This window comes from Pinus tabuliformis, chromosome 7 (assembly GCF_031772625.1).
Source record: "Pinus tabuliformis cultivar Carrire ecotype Pingquan chromosome 7, CPIR1, whole genome shotgun sequence".
Taxonomy (NCBI): Eukaryota; Viridiplantae; Streptophyta; class Pinopsida; order Pinales; family Pinaceae; genus Pinus; species Pinus tabuliformis.
Window position 1 is genome coordinate 441639046 of NC_142293.1, and position 19999 is coordinate 441659044.

Consider the following 19999-nt stretch of genomic DNA (forward strand, 5'->3'; position numbering starts at 1 on the left):
CTGCTTACGCATCCTTATCAATCGAGCCCCGTTGTCGGTCCTTATCAGTCGAGCCCCGTTGCCGGTCCTTATCATTCGAGCCCCGTTGCCGGTCCTTATCAGTCGAGTCACTAACGTACCTTGATGCTTATTGGGTGGTGGGCTTTTGGTCGAGCCTGCTGTCGCACCCTTCTTCTTCAGGTGAACCATCCTTGCATGCTTCTGATGCTAGTGATTGAGTTCACTTTCTGGCTGGCTCTCAAAATGAAAGGAGTGACTCCGACCATATGTCTAAAAATAGAAGTCCATCTATTTTTACCAACATGGCCAATCATCCACAAATAGCATCCTGCAACTCATAGACCATGATCCATATGTCTAAAAGTAGACATAGTCTAAAAATAGACTTTGCACCAAAAATAGCCTGCGGGCCCACTTAGTGAAGGCGACTCCTTTCCACTAAGCTCCATCATCTTGTTGCATTTTCAACAGAGGCAAAGGACGAATCCATATTCAGAGGAGGAATTCATTAGAGAAACCACAGAGAGCATAAGGAAGGATGGAGCAGACAGTCTACATACATTCCCAATAGGTGGGACACCTTCAAGCTCACAGAGGCAAGAATTGGAAAGGCAACAGAGCATAGAAGTATCATCTTTTAGATCTTCATCTGAGAAGATCATAGACATAAAGGGGAAGTTTAAAGAAATCAAGACAAAGAATGAGCAACTGAAGGCCCAAGCCTATGCTCAATACTTAAAGATGGCCCCTACAAATCAAACCATATTGATGTCAGCCTTTGACATCAAAGAAGGCAAAATGCAGATGAGCTTTCTAAAGCCCACAGTGGAGCAGCCCAAGTCCTTTGCAGATTACCTCAAAACTGATTTTGAGGTCTTAGCTAAAGACATCCACCCCATAGACCAGATAGAACTGCACAAACAAACAGGGGAGATGCTTTATTCTACACTGACTAGCAAGGCAATGATGGCACATAGGTTGCAAAATTCACTGAGCAACACTATTGCCCAATTGCAACTAGAGAAGGCCTCCGCATAGGCAAAGGAAAATAGAATCAAATCATTGGAGGAGTTAATTATTGAGTTGGGTCATGACCCAAAGGATGTCAAGGTAGAAGAGAGCCTAATAAATAAAAAGAATGAAGATATAGCTGCACTCAGAAAACAGTTGAAGTTGCCACCACTCATTCACCCTCAAACTATTGAAGTGATAGAGAAGAAAAATGAAGAAGAACTTATGGACTTAGTCCTTAAGTTAAATGAGAAATTAAATGAAACAGAGCAGGAATTGGAAAAAGTAGTACAATCAAGGCAGAGTGAGTCAACCACATAGCCTCAAACTGTAGTGCCAATAGTTTCAACAGTAGTCCCTTCCACACTGGCACCTGCTTTAGCACCAAACATCCCTTTGGCAACAGCCACACCAGTGGAAACAATAGGTACAACATAGACAGGTACATCAACACAAAGCACAGAGGACTTGATTAAGTCCATGGAGGAGATGAATCTCCAAGTCATAGAGCTACAGAAAGTGAAAGAGAAATTCATTACTTTGGAGCAGAAATATGGTATATCAAAGATTAATTATGCAGAAGAAATGAGGAAAAAAAAAGGCATGGACCAACAAATTAAAGCATTGGAGAAGGACCTGACATTTGACAGGACTTTGACAGAAATCAGGAAAATATTATGGACCAATATCATTGATTCCATCAATGATATTTGGCCATCCATTCAAATTATTTTTGAACATATTGATTTGGTTAAGCCATCTCTTGAAGAAGTTCAGAAGACCAGAGAGGAATTGGGTAGAAAGCCTGAAGAGGCAATCTAGTTAATAAATTTTCTAAACAACAAAAACAGACAACAATTGGAGCAATTAGACATTGAGGATAGGACTGTTACCATCCTCGAAATAAAGAAAGTGTTGACTAAAAGGAATCTGATGCAAGGCTTGGAACGTAGATGTTTAAGTATGCAGGAAGATATAGATGAGTTCATGAAGAAATTTGACATCTTAAGGAGTAAGGGAATCCCAAGCCCTTTAGTCATCAATGATAGGCTAATGGTTCAAATAGACTACATCAATAAATTACATCAACGGGCTGATAGTCAGGCTAGTTCATCTGCAGTCAAGGCATTGCCCACAGGGAAAGTTCTCTATGATGGTTTGGAGAACCTTTTTTACATTGAGCATGAAGTGAAACACTTATTCCCAGTGCAGCACAATTTTGTGAAATATACTGAGGCTGATGAAATTTACAAAAAATTGACAAGGATTAATATACCAAAGGAAGATTGGTGGACCAACATGACAGACATCCTATAAATTACCATGGTAAAAAGTGAGGTAAATAGAAATATTTACCACAATAAATTTTGGTAAAAAGGGTGAACTATGGTGAACAGGTAAAGAGTATCAGATATAGGTGAAAGAATATCAGTGAAAAGATAAAATCAGATGTCCAGCACAGAGTTCCTAGCACGATAGCAAGGTGCACATTCATAGGACCTGCCTCCAGCTCCTTCAACAAAAACAGAGACAACAACAATTAGTTCACATTCTGTTTCTACATTCGAGACCATCTGTCTCTATATTCATGTAAAAGATATTTAGTTTTCCTAGAATAAATCTCTCTTAGTTAGGAGGTATTTTGATGCAAACATTTGTATAAATACTTCCTCATTCGAAGTATTAGGTGTGGATTCTTAGACATTTCTGTAGACAAATTACTTTTGGAATTGAAGTGTTGTTGAACAACTTTTGTATGGCTGGCTGGAACAAAGTAATAAAGAAAAGGAATTTTATAGGATACCTGTGTCAAGCGAGAAACAAATGAGTATTGTATATCTTGTGTTCTTACAGTTTTTCTGGTGTAATAGATATTCATATGTGTTTCATATCTGAATGATAAACGAAAAGTTATATTTCAGAAAGAGATTTATTGCATTTTGTCTTCAAATCGTTTATTTTTCTTAATGTTTTCTTCTAGGCTATTATAGGTAGGGAATTCTTAAGTGCTCCCTACTTTCATAGCTTATCATAGTGACCATTTAACAAAGAATACTTAATTTCTTTTGGTTAATGAGCACCCACTTTCCATCATCTTGAACCCTGTTGAAGGATTCTCAGTTGCCCTTCCTCCTTGTTCAAGACCATTTCACCCATTTTAAGCTATCATTTGTCTTTTGTTTAGCTATCTTTCCCTGTGAAGCTCTCCTTTGTTAAATCAACCTGATCCAGTTAAGCCATCATCCAGTTGACTCCATAGCCCAATGGCCTGAAATACCTTGTTCTATCCATCTACTCCTGAATTCCACCACCAAACAAAATCACAACCCCCCAAGCTGTCATAACTAGCCTAATACGCCAAAAAAACAAAGCTAAATTATAAAGAGAGAGCCCTCTCTGAGTACAGATTGGCTAGATTTTGTACTTCAAATATTGGTTTGTGGTTACCTCGGACCCCTTTCCTTCTTCCCATAACTTCTAAGGAAAATCTAAGTGATAACATAGTGGCGACCATACTAGGGAATGAACAATTCCTTAGTTGAAGTAAAACCTTTAAGAAACCAAAGAATTTGATTTTAAAGCATCTTAGAGGATTTTAGAAGTTATTTTGGAAACTTTATATAAGAAAATTCATAAAATTTTAAAATCTAGCTTCAGAAAGGACTCGTTACACTAGAGCTAATCCTGATCCCAATCCACCACCTGTGTTCGAGAATCCCAATTTGATCCCTAGAATTCTTAGAAGACAACAAAGTTATGTTAGCCCTCGACCCATATTTAGGTCCCAATCTTCTCCTGTGAAGTGGATTTTCCTAGAAGATCTTTCCTTTGATGAGTACTTTGAAACCTCTTTGTTTCGGACTTCATCCGACTCTGAATTAAGAGACCTAGTCCAAGACCCAGAGTTCATCAGAGAAATCGAAATCCAAAGAGCTAATTTGTTAATTGATCGACATTTGCAGAACTCACCTCAATCTAATCTTACCACTGAAGAAACTTCTAATCCTTCTATAGTTACTTCTTTTTTCGCTAGCTCATCATCATTCCATCATTTCTCTCAACCTCAAACCTCTCCACATTTGACCATTACTCTGAGCTCTCCATCCACAACTCAAACATCCATTGTTACCCTAACTCCAGCCTTTTTTTGACCACCACTAACAGCAATGGCCAATAGATATGCTCCCCTGGTACTACCAGCCAATTTAGGTGCCCTGCCCCAGGACTACCAAAGTAAGATTACTACTTTTGATGGCACTGGAACCTATATAGCCCAGCAACACACCAAGAAAATGACTGATTATTTTGAAATTTATGAAATAGATACTGCTGATGTGCAAATGAGGATATTTGTTCAAAGTTTATCTGGGGAAGTTAGAACTTGGTTCAGAGCCTTAACACCCAATAATATAGATAGCCTAAGAACTCTCTACCAACAATTCTTGAACAGGTGGGAGAAAAGGAAAAACCCCATATAGATTTTATCTGAATACGAAAACCTAAGAAGAGAACCCCATGAAACTGTCCAGGACTATTGCACTAGATTTAACAGTGTGTATAGTGCCATTCCACTAGATCTTAGGCCCCCTCTTGGTTTAGCCTTAATCAAATTCCCAGATGGATTTGATTATGATATGGCTTTCCAGCTGAGAGAACGAAACCCCCCTACTTTGGAAGATATGCAAAGCATAGCAGTTAGTGTTGAAGCCAACCTGCTATCCAAAAGATCCAAGGCCAGGAGTGAAAGGAGGATACCATTAAAAGAAGAAAGCTCACCCTTCGAATACAAGCTAGATGCCATAATTAAAGGAATGGATAGACTAGGAGATAGAGTGCAGACAATTGAAAGGAAATCTCCTTGGGATAGCCAGCAAGCTAATGCAGGGTCCTAATTTTAGGAAAAATCAAAACCAGAACACTGGAAAGAATGGTCCTAACCAAAACATTAGACCACCTTTACAGGAGAACTATGTAGAAGCTTCTCACTCTGAAGGCCCAGAAGAAGACACTCAAATCAATTTAATGGGGCTTGATGATGAAGGAGAAGTTTTCTTATCCCAAGATGATCAAGAGGCCCACATACTTAAACAGTTCCAAACCCAATCAGGAGAATTGTTCGACTTTAGGCAGGGATATGACTCAACCATCTTTGAGGTGCACAAGCAATATAATCTAAGGAGTAGGAGAATTGATGTCCCTGAAAAAAACAAGAAAACATCCCCAAATCAGCCCAAAAAAGGTAAGACAGTAACCAAACCTTTGCAAATTCTTTCTAGATCAAACACTAATCCTTCTAACCCCATAATTGAGGATATCTCTGATAATCAACCAAACAACAAACAATCTTCCACTTCCCTTCCTTCCAAGGAAACAGTGGAAGAACCTCAAAAGGTTGATCTAGGAGAATCAACAAATCATGACTCTAATCCTGAAAAGGAGAAAGACATAGAAAACACAGAAAATAGAGAAAACATTGCTGCTCAAAATCCAAAAGCTCAAATAGAAAAACCCTTTAATCTGGAAACAGAAGTCGGCAAGCCAAAAATTTCTGTCCCATTATCTGAATTAGCCAAACATGATGCCTCCGAACTCAAATCAATAGATCACTAAAAATGACTGGAACTATAGACTCAGTTAATATTTTTGATGATCAACCCAAGTTGATATTTCGCCCAGAAGTGAATGGGAAACCATTGGAAGGAGGAATTCCTCCCTTCTATGTTAGCCCAAATATACATGATAAGATTCTTCACAATGCCATGTTTGACTCTGGTGCATCTCATAATCTCATGCCTAAGTCTGTCATGGAAAAACTAGACCTAGACATCACTAGACCATACAAAGATTTGTTTTCTTTTGACTCCAGTCAAGTGAGATGTTTAGGATTGATAAAAGACTTTTGTGTGTCATTGGTTCAATACCCTGCAAAAACAATTTTAATGGACATAGTGGTAGCAGATATACCACCCAAATATGGCATGTTGTTGTCCAGATCCTAGGGTGCTAAGCTTCAGGGGTCTCTTCAACTAGATATGTCATATGCCACTATATCGGTTTTTGGACAACCCAAGAAACTATACAGATAAACATTAATGAAATACGTAGTAAGTAGTCAGGAGAGGCCCCAAAACTTCCCTATCTACTCAGTACACTCTGATATGGATTCTTTCATACTTTACATTGCAGAAGCCAGTCCTTCAAATACTTTAGATGTTTTAGCAGCAGAACCAAAAGAAATTGAAAAAGAAAAATCAACTGTTCATATTCAAGAAATATCAAATAACAAAGAAAAATCATATGACAATGAAAACCCAAATTCCATGGTTAAACATGTTCCCACTACCCCAGATACAAATTATGAACATGAAATCCTTTGGCATTTAGAGTTTGATGGCTCAGTAAATAAACTAGGAGCAGGAGCAGGAGTTTGGGTGTACAATTTAGAAAATGATCATGCTGAAGGCCATGCCTACAGATTAAATTTTAGATGCACCAATAATATGGTAGAATATGAGGCTCTCTTGTTAGGTCTTAAACTTGTTAAAAGATTAGGAGATATAAGGGTATCAATCATAGGAGATTCTGAATTGATAATTAAACAGATAAAAGGAACTTACATAACCAGAGATCCTAGATTGGGATATTACAGAGGGACAGTCATAGAAATCCTCAACACTTTTTTGGAAACCCAGCTTGCAACAATTCCCAGAAAACACAACATGCAAGCCCACAGCCTGGCCATGTTTTCCAGCACCTGCAAATTACCTTTTCAACCTAATCATCAGTACACTGCTGAGATTAGGCACAGACCAGCTATCCCTGATAATCTTAAGAACTGGCAGGTTTTTTATAGTGATAAGCATATCAATAACTTTCTAACTTTAGATGAAGAGTTTTCTAACATTAACATAGATGTTGATACAATTACTAGTTCTAATCAAATAAATGAGGTAGAAATTAACATTTTAGAAGAGAATTCAATAAATATGCTTCATCCTACCAAATTCACACAAGAGGAAATACAAAACCTGAAAAAAATGGACCCAGATGAAATAATTGAAGAAGAAACAGAAGTTATCAACCTAAAGGACAATCATTTACACAAAGGATTGACTGCTCTAGAAGATTTGTTTGACTCTAATGACATTCCAAAGAGACCTAAAATGGAACCTTTAAAAGCAGGCATCGAAGAGTATAATTTAGGGACACAGGATAATCTCAAATTGATAAAATTGTCAAAATCTTTACCTCCTGATCAAAAGCTAAAGTATGTTGAACTTATGAGAGAATTCCAGGATGTTTTTGCCTGGAGTTACGAAGATTTGAAGTCCTATGACACCTCTATCATTCAGCATACCATCCCTTTGAAAGAAAATCAAAATCCCTTTAAACAAAAACTTAGAAGAATTAACCCTGTGTTATTACCATCAATTGAGAAAGAAATCAAATGCATATATGAGGCTGGAATTATTGCCCCTATTAGATTTTCTGAATGGGTGTCTAACTTGGTACCAACTAGGAAGAAAATAGGGGAAATAAGGTTATGTGTTGACCTGAGAAATGTGAATAAGGTCTCTCTTAAAGATAGCTATCATTTACCAAAAATGGATCATATTTTGCAAAGGGTAGTGGGTTCTTCTAGAATTTCACTTTTAGATGGTTTTTCAGGCTATAACCAAATTTTGGTTCATCCTGATGACTAAGAGAAAACTGCATTTACAACACCATGGGGTACTTTCATGTACATTAAAATGCCATTTGGACTAAGAAATGTAGGAGCAACCTTCCAAAGGGTAATGGAAATTTCCTTTGCAAAAGAAATTCATGACTTTCTTGTTATATATCTAGATGATCTAATTGTTTTTTCTAAATCAGACCAACAACACTTGGAGCATCTCAAGAAAGTTTTCCTAAAGTCCAGAAAGTATGGCATTTCTTTGAATCCAAAAAAGTCTTTATTCAGTCTGGAGGAAGGGAAGGTGTTAGGTCACATCATTTCCAAGGATGGCATTCAAATTGACCCTTCTAGGATTGAAGCTATTTTACAGATATCCCATCCAAGAAACATTAAAGAGCTTCAGGCTTTCCTAGGAGAAATCAATTTTTTGAGAAGATTCATCTCCAACTTAGCTGAACTCATAAGATCATTAAATAACATGCTAAAAAAGGATTCAAGCATCAAATGGATAGTAGAGGCTAAGCAATCATTTGAAGAAATCAAAATTGCCTTAACTAGAACACCAGTCCTCACGAGCCCATAGTTTGATAGAGACTTCATCATTTTTTCTTTTGCATCAGAACACACCATAGCTACAATTTTACTACAAAAGGATGATCAGGGATGTGAAAAACCAATAGCCTTTTTTAGTAAAACTCTCAGAGATGCATCATTAATATACAAAATAATGGAGAAACAAGCTTTTGCATTGGTAAAAGCCCTTAAATATTTCAGAGTCTATATATTGTATTCCCATGTAATAGCTTATGTTCCTAACACAGTAGTTAAAGACATCCTAACTCAGGATGGAATTGATGGCAAAAGAGGAAAATGGATAGCTACTATCTTAGAGTATGATATAGAGATAAAACCTACCAAGCTAATTAAAGGTCAGGGATTGGCTAAACTCATGGCAGAAACTAATTGTCAAGCCCTAGACATAAACCTTGTTGTAGAGTTGGATAACAAACAGGAGATGGCGACTCCACAAAACCTAAAAGCTCCTCTCAGGTTATTTAGAACTAAGAACAAATTTTTGAAAATGAAAGCTTCAAAGTTTTGCATCTTAGATAATATTCTTTTTTGGAAAAATCATGAAGGAATTTTGTTAAATTGTTTATTAAAAGATGAAGCTAACAAGGCTCTACAAGAATTTCATGCAGGGGACTGTGGTGGACATCTATATTGGAAGTCAACTGCTGATAAAATCCTAAGGGCTAGATTCTATTGGCCAACCTTGTTTGCAAATGTGAAGAAATTTGTAACTTCCTGCCATAAATGTCAAATATTTGAAGGAAAAAGAAAATTGTTACCTTTACCCTTGAAACCTATTTCCACTGAGAAACCTTTTCAACAATGGGGTCTTGACTTCATTGGAGAAATTCATCCACCCTCTTCTGGTCAACACAAATGGATACTCACTGCAACTGATTACTTTACTAAATGGATAGAAGCCATTCCCTCTAGACAAGCCACAAACACTGTCATTATAGGATTTCTAGAGGCCAATATTTTGTCCAGATTTGGTTGTCCCACTAAAATCATTACTGATAATGCTACAACCTTCAAGTCAAAGAAAATGATTACCTTCTGTCACAAATATCACATAATACTTGGTCATTCCAGCTTACTACCCCCAAGGGAATGGACTTGCAGAATCTTCCAAAAAAAGTCTTATCAATATTATCAAAAAACTGTTAGAAGAAAATAAGAAAACTTGGAATAAAAAGTTGACCAATGCTCTGTGGGCAGATAGGCTTACAACCAAGAAATCCATTGGAACCAGTCCCTATGAACTTGTTTATGGTATGGAGGCAGTTTTTCCCTCATCTTTAGGGATTCCTGTTATGAAATTACTACAAGAAGCTCAAGTGGAACCAAATGATATACAAAAAAAGGATAAACCAGACCATCCATTTGTAGCAAACTAGGGAGGAAGTTCACCAAATATCCCAAGTATTGCAGGAGAAACTCAAGAAGATATTTGACAAAAGGACCAAAGTAGAAGACTTCTATTTGGGAGATAAAAGTGTTAAGATGGGATTCAAGAAGAGAGGACAAAGGGAAACATGGCAAGTTTGACTTCCCGTGGAAAGGACCGTACATAATATATGCTTGTAGAGGAAACAATGCATATTTTCTCAAAGAGTTAGATGGTACAGAAATTGAAGAAGGACCAGTCAATGGTCGGATGTTAAATCATTACTTTGATCCTAGTTACTAATATTACCATGTTCCTAACTGTACATATTATATCCTTTGTAATGTTCAGTGTTGATTGGATAGTAAGATTTTGGAGTTAAAGCTCGAAGAGAAGGCCCTAAGCTTCAAAATCATTATTGTCATACATACAAATAAAGCAGCAAGGAAAAGAAGATTGGAGAGCATAGTCAATGTCATCCAGAGGCCATTGATCTGTTGTTCTTGACTTCCCACCAGGGAAAGCCATCGCCAAGTGGAGCCACTGCTATGCCCCTATGCCAATAGGTGTCATATATCATGATTTACTTGGTTTAGTTTTGAAATATGTTCATACCTTTACTTGTTGCAAAGGTTTTCCATATTTATGAAAAATAAAAAATTAAAAAATGTAAAGAGGGTATACCCTAAAAGAAAGATCAAAGGGTAAAAAGAAACAAGGAAAAGGTCAAAAAAATGAAAGAAAATGAACCCCAACAAAAAGAAAATACCATGAAAGTGTGCAAGTCCAAATGCCACTGCTTTTTTACATTTTGTATAATAAAGATTGTGTGCAATTTGTCATCTATGCCACAATCCATGGTAACCAAACAGTTTAATCTTGGTTATTCCATGTTTTCAATTTCATGTTTTAGAAATAGAGAATAAAGATCTGACCAAACAGTGTAAACTTGGCAGATAAGTAGATAGGTAGAGTGAATAAAAGGAGCTCAATACTTTAATCTGAGCCCTTGGATGTAATAAGTGTAGATTTAGATAGGATTTCACATGTAAAAGAAAAGAAAGTTTGATTAGGGTTTTCCAATCTAAGTGCACCCTAATAAAGAAGTGAAAATGCTAGGTTAAGTAGGTGGAGTAAGTAGATGGTGGTTGCAAAATAAATTTATGATGAAATGGTTTAGTACAAAGCTTAAAAATTGTAATTTTCATCACTGACAAAAGTATGTAGCACATGGAAGACACATCAACATTCAAAGTCACAATAATTAACTTCCCTATTTATTTCCCCTAAATTTTCACTAATTCCCTAAGTGCTAAAGGTAATTGCCAAAGTTGGAGGGGCTTAGAGCATTTCTCTAACTTTTGGAGGGACTGGACACTCGGCCCAATAATTGGAAATGCCTAAAGTACTTAAATCGCTTCATCAACATTTATCCCTCCACAAACTCATTCACCCCTTGATAAAGCTTTTCCTAAGTAAAATCCTATTTTACTTAGGGAAATTAACACGTTCTCTATATAAAAACCCTCATATTCACTTAGCCTAAGTTTTAAATGTGTATGATGAAAATTCTTTCAGAAACATTTTTACTTGGCGCGCATTCATATCTTTCAAAATCATATTAACCTTTAAATTAGTATTATTATTTAACCCCCGAAAACAACACTACTCACGCCCGTATTATCATAAAAAACCCCAAATATTTACATATCCCATCCCACGGTTAAATATAACCTTAATAAAGTCAATAAACGGAATTAATTAACCAATTTGTGGTTAAGTAAGAACCCGAACCCCTGCCATACTAAATGAGTATTAATTAGCCACCAGGATTAATTAATAACTCAATGACCAATCAAAACACCCCCGATATGAATAAATCCTTTAATTAATATTTAGCCTGCCCTCCATTATCCATCAATCACCTCAGTGCCCTGACCACCATCTGATCGGATCCCTCAGATCCGACGGCCATCGCGCATATCGCACGGGCCTTTTGGTCGATATTTAGCATGTGATGAGAGCGGTTTCCCAAATAGTGCCGATGCTACGTGTCGAAAGATGTGTGGAATCGTGCGGCCCTTCCTAAAAACCACTTACCCTTCGTAAACGGTGCGATGAAACCCACTTACCACCTCCCCACAAACGACAAAAAAATGTCAAATCACCCCGCTAACGCAACCTGTCCGTGTCACGAAACCCGCCAAAACTTTGACTTTGCATAAAAAACAAAGTTATTCCATTTTTCATTCTTATTCTGAGATCTCATGCACGCAACCAGTACGTGGAAATCAACCAACTCGTACTAAAACCATCAACCACCCTGAAAGTTGCTGCCCGACGCCGCTCCAGCCCATGGTGTGCCTCCAGTCAACCAATACACCATTACCAGTCGCTCCATAACAGGTATTTACCAGTTTTCTTCTGGAAACCCTGTTACATACTAAGTTTCCTCTGCAATTACGTTGAAACCCCAAAATTCCAGTGTAATTCAGTTGCGAAACTTACAGTAAAGAACTCCCATGACCCTTGTTTCACTTATCTCACTCAAAAAGCTCCATTTTCATCTCTGAATCCGCAAGAACCAGAAATGGAAACCCCCATGGCCCTCAACGTAGCTCCAGTCAATACTCCCCATAAAGATTTGGACCATCTTCCCTTAGCTGATAGGGACTTCCAAATCAAAGACCTCACATTTGATGACTCCCCCTTAAGACTGCATTGTAAAAATCGAGACCTTTACCTCAATAATGTTGACAATATTGGTCTATGGGAATCAAATCTCCCAAAGTACCAATTCCCTTCTGTGCACATTTTCCCAGACATTGTCCATCAGTGCCATGCCAATTACAACCCTAATCTCAGAGCTGTAATGTCCCCTGACTAGCAAATCCTTTTTACCATTACAGTAGACTCCATCAATGAAATATTGCAGTTGCGGCCTAGTCAGAACCTTACCCCTCTATCTATTGCTAATTTACTTGACAAATATTCAAAACTATCTAGCTCAGAGATCGCCAGAGTTTGCCAAATGTTCATGTTAGAACAATACATTCAAAAAACCCTCCACCCTACATGACGGGTGCTTTTACCAGCTTAGGGAGGGATATTATCACCATGATTGCTTGTATTCTTGGTTTCACAACCAATGAATATGTGGATGAAATGACCTTTGCTTATATGACTATCTTCACCCCTGGCCAGCCCCCTGCTGCCAAGTATGACTATGATGCATTCATAACCGACAAAATCCATGATCAGTTCATGAGATTGGAAAATGAGAGAGTGTTCAAGTATTCCATAGTCTTGTATCACCTCTTCCTATATTATCAAACTGACAAATTCCCATTCTCTATGAATAAGCTTGATACCAGAGGTAATCCCAGATCAGTCATTTTCTGGACTTCCATCTTCCACCACTCATACACTTCTCCCTATTCATACAATGAATTCATAGATCAATTTGTCTATCCTGTAACCACCATGCTGACAGGACATTCTCCCCCAAGAATCAATGATGATATTAAGAGAATCCGCAACTGTCAAAGCAGTACAAGATAGGTGACTGGTACTTGTACCAGAATCATACTGAGATCTGAATCTATGGTTGTGAGCTCCCTCCTTTCAAGCTGCCTAAGTATGTCCCTATGAGATTGTTTGCCTTGGAATATTACAGGCAAATGATAAAATCTGACCAAATTCATTTCACCAAGGCAAAGAAGAAAGCCCAATTGAGGATCAAAGACCACTTAGGCCCATTTGTGTGCAAAAATAGAGAGGCAAGGAAGAAAGCAGAAGAAATCATAGAAACAACAATGAAACTAAAGAAAAGCTTTGGTTGGGCTTATGACCCACACAGTTTCTTTTGTGATAGGAGAATAAAACATACGCTGTCACCTTATATCCATCACAGAATCCCTGAGATAGAACCGTATGCAAATTTGAATGAATGGAGGGAAGGGACTTTGATAGATCAGGATAGTGATTAGGTTGAGGTTAACAATGTGATGAAAGGTTTGGAGAAGAGGCTTGACCTAGACTCTTTTGAACAGGTACCAGTCGAATCTACTCAAAGACCAACACCAGAGCATAGTGCCTCCACAACAAAAACTTCTCAAAGGCACACACAGGAAACTAGTGTTCCCACAGCAGAGCCATCACAGGAACAAAATCAGGAAACAAGCGCTCCAGCATCAGAATAGCTAGAAGCATCAGAGCAGCCTGAAATCTCTAAAGAACAAGCTCCACCACAGCCACATCCAACTCCAACAAACATGGGAAATCCCCCAGTTGTGTAGACTCCTCTGAATGAGGAAAAGAACTTGAAAAGAGATAGGGAAGTAGCTACCCCTTCTAGCAGACTTGCAGATCAAACCTTTGCTAAGATGCAAAGGATGAATCCATATTCATAGGAAGAATTAATTAGAGAAACAACGGAGAGCATAAGGAAGGAAGGAGCAGACAGTCTACATACATTCCCAACAGGTGGGACACCGTCAAGCTCACAAAGGCAAGAACTGGAAAGGAAATAGAGCATAGAAGTATCATCTTTTAGATCTTCATCTGAGAAGGTCATAGACATAAAAGGGAAGTTTAAAGAAATCAAGACAAAGAATGAGCAACTGAAGGCCCAAGCCTATGCTCAATACTTAAAGATGGCCCCTACAAATCAAACCAGATTGATGTCATCCTTTGACATCGAAGAAGGAAAAATGCAAATGAACTTTCTAAAGCCCACAATGCAACAGCCCAAGTCCTTGGCATATAACCTCAAAACTGATTTTGAGGTCTTAGCTAAAGACATCCACCATATAAACTAGATAGAACTACACAAAAAAACAGGAGAGATGGTCTATTCTACACTGACTAGTAAGGCAATGATGGCACATAGGTTGCAAAATTCACTGAGCAACACTACTACCTAATTGCAACTGGAGAAGGCCTCCTCACAGGCAAAGGACAATAGAATCAAATCATTGGAGGAGTTAATTATTGAGTTGGGTCATGACCCAAAGGATGTCAAGGCAACAAAGAGCCTAATAAAGAAGAAGAATGAAGATATAGTTGCACTCAGAAAACAGTTGAAGTTGCCACCACTCATTCACCCTCAAATTGTTGAAGTGATAGAGAAGAAAAATGAAGAAGAACTTATGGACTTAGTCCTTAAGTTAAATGAGAGATTAAAGGAAACAGAGCAGGAATTGGAAAAAGCAGTAGAATCAAGGCAGAGTGAGTCGACCACACAGCCTCAAACTGTAGTGCCAATAGTTTCAACAACAGTCCCTTCCACATTGGCACCTGCTTTAGCACCAAACATTCCTTTGGCAACAACCACACCAGTGGAAACAACAGGTACAACATAGACAGGTACATCAACACAGAGCATAGAGGACTTGATTAAGTCCATGGAGGAGATGAAACTCCAAGTCACAGAGCTACAGAAAGTGAAAGAGAAATTCATTACTTTGGAGTAGAAATATGATATATCAAAGATTAATTATGCAGAAGAAATGAGGAAAAACAAAGGCATGGCCCAAAAAATTAAAGCATTTGAGAAGGACCTGACATTTGACAGGCCTTTGACAGAAATCAGGAAAATATTGTGGACCAATATCATTGATTCCATCAATGATATTTGGCCATCCATTCAAATTATTTTTGAACAGATTGATTTGGTTAAGCCAACTCTTGAAGAAGTTCGGAAGACCAGAGAGGAATTGGGTAGAAAGCCTGAAGAGGCAATCCAGTTAATAAATTTTCTAAACAGTAAAAACAGGCAACAGTTGGAGCAATTAGACATTGAGGATAGGACTGCTACCATCCTCAAAATAAGAAAGTGTTGACTAAAAGGAATCTGATGCAAGGCCTGGAACGTAGATGTCTAAGTATGCAGGAAGATATAGATGAGTTCATGAAGAAATTTGACATCTTAAGGAGTAAGGGACTCCCAAGCCCTTTAGTCATCAATGATAGGCTAATGGTTCAGATAGACTACATCAACAAATTACATCAATAGGCTGACAGTCAGGCTAGTTCATCTGCAGTCAAGGCATTGCCCACAGGGAAAGTTCTCTATGATGGTTTGGAGAACCTTTTTTACATTGAGCATGAAGTGAAACACTTATTCCCAGTGCAACCCAATTTTGTGAAATATACTGAGGCTGATGAAATTTACAGAAAATTGACAAGGATGAATATACCAAAGGAAGATTGGTGGAACAACATGACAGACATCCTATAAATTACCATGGTAAACAGTGAGGTAAATAGAAATATTTACCACAGTAAATTTTGGTAAAAAGGGTGAACAATGGTGAACAGGTAAAGAGTATCAGATACAGGTGAAAGAATATCAGTGAAAAGATAAAATTAGATGTCCAACACAGAGTTACTAGCACGACAGCAAGATGCACATTCATAGGACCTGCCTCCAGCTCCTTCAACAAAAACAAGGACAACAACAATCAGTTCACATTCTGTTTCTACATTCGAGACCATTTGTCTCTATATTCATGTAAAAGATATTTAGTTTTCCTAGAATAAATCTCTCTTAGTTAGGAGGTATTTTGATGCAAACATTTGTATAAATACTTCCTCATTTGAAGTATTAAGGGTGGATTCTTAGACATTTCTGTAGACAATTTACTTTTGGAATTGAAGTTTTGTTGAACAACTTTTGTATGGCTGACTGGAACAAAGTAATAAAGCAAAGGACTTTTACAGGATACTTGTGTCAAGCGAGAAACAAATAAGTATTCTATATCTTGTGTTCTTACAGTTTTTCTGGTTTAATAAATATACATATGTGTTTCATATCTGAATGATAAACGAAAATTTATATTTCAGAAAGTGATTTATTGCATTCTGTTTTCAAATCGTTTATTTTTCTTAATGTTTTATTCTAGGCTATTATAGGTAGGGATTTCTTAAGTGCTCCCTGCTTTCATAGCTTATCACTGTGACTATTTAACAAAGAATACTTAATTGCTTTTTGTTAATGAGCACCCACTTTCCATCATCTTGAACCTTGTTGAAGGATTCTCAGTTGCCCTTCCTCCCTGTTCAAGATCATTTCACCCATTTTAAGCTATCATTTGTCTTTTGTTTAGCTATCTTGCCCTGTGAAACTCTCCTTTGTTGAATCAACTTGATCCAGTTACGCCATCATCCAGTAGACTCCATAGCCCAATGGCCTGAAATACCTTGTTCTATCCATCTGCTCCTGAATTCCACCACCAAAAAAAATCACAACCCCCCAAGCTGTCATAACTAGCCTAATACCCCAAAAAAATAAAGCTAAATTATAAAGAGAGAGTCCTCTCTGAGTATAGTTTGGCTAGATTTTGTACTTAAAAGATTGGTTTGTGGTTACCTCGAACCGCTTTCCTTCTTCCCATAACTTCTAAGGAAAATCTGAGTGATAACACTTTGAACTTTGACTCATGTGTTGCCTTGGTAAAGGTCATGTGTATATATATGTATGGAGAATGGTAAAGCCCCAACCCATAAATGAGTTGGTAGTGAATACAACTGTGATATGTGGTGTTGAGTGAGTGGCCAAGTTGGCCATGTGAGCGCCATGTGGTGACCAAAGTTTTGGTCTAGATGTTAGATTAGGATGAAATTTTATATCAGTGGAAATGTCTCGCCGAGACAAATTCCATGGTGATGTTCAATGCAAGTTTCAAAAATAAAAAATAAAAAATCTTAGTTATCCCATCTATTTAACTGCACAAGGGGGATTGAATTAGCAAGTGAACACTTCCCACCTTGAATTGGGATGGGGGAGGGTGTTTACACTATTATTCTTCTCTCTTCCCTCACAACAAGATAAAATTCTTCACTAGGAGCCTCTCGAGCTCCCCTTTTTCCTGTTCCTTGCATGCATGAATCTTGAATGATCCTCCTCTTTTTTCCAACAAGAGCCTCTCAATATCCACTTCTTTTTTTGTAACCAACTCATTGTCCTCATATGTTTATGGGTCTTTTCCATTACCGTGTTGCAAGCCACGATGTTTCTGTCTTCACGTGGTCATCGGGATGTTGTTGTGCCAAATCCCCCTTCCACTTCTTGTTTGTTGACTTCAAGTTGTCAGTCACGCATGCACAACTCATGTTGCCTCTTAATTTTTGTCCTTTCTTGTTTGTGAATTTATCCAAGGTAAGCATGGTTCCTCTAGCCTCTTTCCCAAATCTATTAACTAATGTGATACGTCCAATATAAAGCATACCTACCAATCATTCATCACTATTATAAAACCAGTCAATCTTCCTTCAAATCCCAAGCAACCTCCTTCCTTAAACTCTAGAATCTATATCCCAATTTTCAGGCCTTTTAATTTATGGTTACACAGATACAAGGAAAAATTTTCAATGTCTACAAGGGGAATTAACCTGTAGGGGATGTAACACTTAGTTTAGGTGGGCTTAAGGATTAAAAGTATGTGTTTCCTCCAATTAAGATATCACAAGTGAAAATAGTTGAGTGGAAATGGGTCCCTTATCCCAAAAATAAGGAGATCTCATACACCAATTATGTATTTGTCTTAATCTTGACTTGAACTAGCACAATCACATTAGAAAATGTGGTTGATATGCATCGAATGCATAATTTTCCAAGATGAGGATGCATTAAGCATACTCGACTCATAAGGAGAGGACGTAGGTACTTCAATAGCTACATGGGCAAGTTCATGTAGAAGAAGGTTACAATGAGCGTAATTATGAAAGGATGGGTTTCTATACAAGTTGGACAAGATTTGTGTGCCTAAAGAAGATTGCACTTATCAGAGAGGCTCACACGTCCAAACAAAGTTGTAGGGGATTTTGGTATAGTGAAGAAAGTTACCAATAGAAGTATGAACATCCTTTCTTTTTCAGTTTAATAGAAACCCAAAGAATTGAATATGATTCAAAATAACAATATGTCAAGAACATGTTCGATCCTATCCATTCTCATTATGCCAATCAACTTTTATAAATGAGGCCAATCAACATAATTTAATATGTTTATTAATATTAATATTACTTGTATTAAGAACGTTAATTTCATTAATAATATCAATAATTTCATATAATATTAACATTAACATTAATATTTATATAAATGGTTAATACTATTAATTTTAATGTTTATTATTAACTACTACTAATAATAATAATATTGCTATGAACATAAAATAATATAAAAGTAATATTATTAAAGAAGATACATCTCACGTTTCAATAGCCACACCAAATGAATAGGCTCACACCAAATGCCAATGCAATGTTTTACAAATGTTTCACGAATGTTTTTTCAATAAATGAAAGAGAAGAACAAACTTAAGAAATTGAAAAATGTTTGAAAAACTTTTCATATTGTCCATTGAATCGAATTTGCTTGCCTTGCAATCTCAACCATTCATTTCATTGAAAATATAAATTCCTCAAACCCAATTCCAATATAAACCACACCTCAGACGTAAAAATATATTATTATTATTATATCTACGATTATGTATATTTTTGGGTGGCGTTATATCTACGATTATGTATATTTTTGGGTGATGGTGGTTCAATGAAGCGAATTGAGTTTTGAAGTCGGCGCTTATCTCATATATTTATGTGGTTGCCGTGGATCGTTAGAGTAAGACAATAAGCGAACAGAAATAACGTTCGCTAAGGGTACTTTGAGAAATAAATAAACGAGTCAGTGCACTTCAGGTTCTGCCCAACTGGACAAAAACGAGAGTGGGGAGTCGAGGTATTTAAGGCCACCTATTCTATTTCAGACGCATTGGCAGGGTTTCCATTTGAGCTCCGCTGCGTTTGTCTCAATTTCCTTCTACCTGCTATTTAAATCTACTTATTCCTATTTAGGTCTTACACTTTTCCTCCTCCTTTTTGGCTCTGTGCCAGATACTGTGGCCGTAAGGATGCCAGGCAAAAGCAAATGCAGCAGGCGGAAGAGACAAAATGGAGACTCCCCTTTATCTCAGTCTGCCTCCTGCAATGGCCAAGCAAAAGATGAAAAACAGATATTCCAGTCCGCCAAGGACCATGACAAAGATGAAATATTCAAGTTGCGGGAGCTTAATCAAAGACTTATTCAAGTTATCGACAATTTACGAAGGGAATCTGAGGCTTGTTTGTTACAGGAAGCTGAAATGGAATCACAGCTTCACATTCTTCAAGTGGCCTTAACAAATTTCGAGTCCAGTATGGATAAGCAACTGATGCAAGGAGTCGAATTTGGGGAAGAACTCAGCAACCGTGTGATGGATGTTGACAGGGAGTTCAGACAACAGCTTGCAAAGAGAGATCAGGAATACGAGGCTGAAATTTGTAAAGCTTGGCAGCAATTGCAG